The sequence below is a fragment of the Cervus canadensis genome, chromosome 28 (genome assembly GCF_019320065.1).
Source record: "Cervus canadensis isolate Bull #8, Minnesota chromosome 28, ASM1932006v1, whole genome shotgun sequence".
Taxonomy (NCBI): Eukaryota; Metazoa; Chordata; class Mammalia; order Artiodactyla; family Cervidae; genus Cervus; species Cervus canadensis.
In genome coordinates, this window is record NC_057413.1 from 48,791,429 (window position 1) to 48,793,774 (window position 2,346).

The following is a 2,346-nucleotide window of genomic DNA, read 5'->3' on the forward strand; positions in this document are numbered from 1 at the left end:
TCTGTGACCCCAGGAAGGCAGAGAAGGAATCTAAAGTATAATAATTGGTTCTACCAATTTTTACTTTATGTTTTGATGCCAAGTTATCAAGTGCATACAAATGTAGTTATTATATCTTCCTAGTCACAAAAGGGAGAAGGCAATGGCACCCCACTCCAGTACTCTTGCCTGGAAAATCCCATGGACGGAGGAGCCTGGTAGGCTGCAGTCCATGGGGTCGCCAAGAGTCGGACATGACTGAACGACTTCACTTTCACTTTTCACTTTTATGCATTGGAGAAGGAAATGGCAACCCACTCCAGTGTTCTTGCCTGGAGAATCCCAGGGATGGGGTCACACAGAGTCTGACATGACTGAAGTGACTTAGCAGTAGCAGTCACAAAAGAGTTGGATGTGACTTAGTGACTAAACAACAACAGTGAATTCAGCTTTATGTCATGTGAAGTAACTCTTTATATTTAGTAATGCTTTAAAATCTAGTCTTATTTTGACATAGCTACACTAGCCTTTTGCTTTTGTTAGTGTTGTATGTTATACCTTTTCTCATCCTTTTTCTTTGTCTGTATTTCAGGTAACTCTATGTAAGCAGTGTATGGCTGAATTTTGTTCTTATCCAAAATAAGTCTGAAAGTCTTTGCCTTTTAATAGGAAAATTTTACATATAATAAAATTATCTTTATATTTAGGTTTAAAATCTTTTTTTCTTTTTTTATCTTGCCTTCTATATGTTCTATCTACTCTATTTCTTCTTCTCTCCTTTCTTTGCATCTGTTATTTCATTCAGTTACCTTCCTCTATTATTTTGTAAAGTTATTTACTCTTTTACAACGTCGTAGTGGTTACCCAGAGAATACAGCATGCATTCTTAACAAATCCTAATACTAACTGATTCTTTTACTCTCTTCCTCTAAAATATAGGCAAAGATCTTGGGGCTTTAACTCCCACAAACACTATCATATTATTTTTCTATACAACCAGTATTGTTTGATATTTACTCACATATTTGTCATTTTTCATTGGTCTTAGTACCTTTCTGCATCTCTGACCTCCCATTTGGGATTATTTTCCTCTGCCCTAAAATATTCTATTAATGTGGGCCCACTGGTGACTAATTCTTGTGATTTTTGTTAGACTGAAATGTATTTATTTCTTCTTTACTTGAATTTTTTTTCTGGGTATTGAAAAATAAGTTGGTGGTTATTTTCCATCAGCCCTTTAAAGAATCCCACTGTCTTTTGGCCTCTGCTCTTTTCCATTAAGAAATCAGTTGTATATCCAATCTGTTATCCCTTTGAAGGTCATCTCTGCTTTTCTCTGTTTTTTTAAAAATTAATTTATTTTTTATTGAAGGATAATTGCTTTACAGGATTTTGCTGTTTTCTGTCAAACCTCAACATGAATCAGCCATAACTACACATGTGTCCCCTCCCTTTTGAAACTCCCTCCCATCTCCCTTCCCACCCCACTCTCCTAGGTTGATACAGAGCCCCTGTTTGAGTGTGCTGAGCCACACAGCAAATTCCCGTTGGCTATCTATTTTACATACGGAAATGTCAGGTTCTATGTTACTCTTGCCATACATCTCACCCTCTCCTCCCCTCTCCCCATGTCCATAAGTCTATTCCCTATGTCTGTTTCTCCATTGTTGCCCTGTAAGTAAATTCTTCAGTACCATTTTTCTAGATTCAGTATGTATGTATTAGAATATGGTATTTATCTTTCTCTTTCTGACTCACTTCACTCTGTATAATAGGTTCTAGGTTCATCCACCTCATTAGAACTGATTCAAATATGTTCCTTTTATGGCTGAGTAATATTCCATTGTGTGTATGTATCGAACTTCTTTATCCATTCATCTGTCGATGGACATCTAGGTTGTTTCCATGTTCTAACTATTGTAAATAGTGCTGCAATGAACAATGGGATACATGTGTCTCTTTCAGTTTTGATTTCCTCAGGGTATATGCCTAGGAGTGAGCTTGCTGGGTAGTAAAAATATGGAACGCTTCATGAATTTGCATGTCATCCTTGCACAGAGACCCTGGTAATCTTCTCTGTATTGTTCCAATTTTAATATATGTGCTGCCGAGGCGAGCACTGCTTTTCTCTGTTTTTAAGATCTTCTCCTTGTTTTTGATTTTCAGCTTTTAGTTTTATCTAATAATAAAAATGTACTTTCATTTTACTCATATAGGCATCGGTATATATTCCTTCTGCTTATCCTGATTTAGGCTCTCAGAGCGTACTGAATAAGTGAATTGGTGTCTTATATCAGTTTTTGAAAGCTCTCAGCCATTACCCCTTCGTATCTTGCTTCTGTCCTAGCCTCTGGAGCTTTTTCACTG

The 2,346-nt window shown here is 36.7% G+C and overlaps 1 non-coding gene across 1 annotated transcript; it reads right to left on the reverse strand.

The window, feature by feature from the left end:
* Nucleotides 1–1,992: 1,992 nt before the first annotated feature.
* Nucleotides 1,993–2,099, reverse strand: LOC122430245. Its single transcript, XR_006266318.1, has one exon. It is a non-coding gene; the product is annotated as a U6 spliceosomal RNA (small nuclear RNA).
* Between the last annotated feature and the right edge of the window lie 247 nt (nt 2,100–2,346).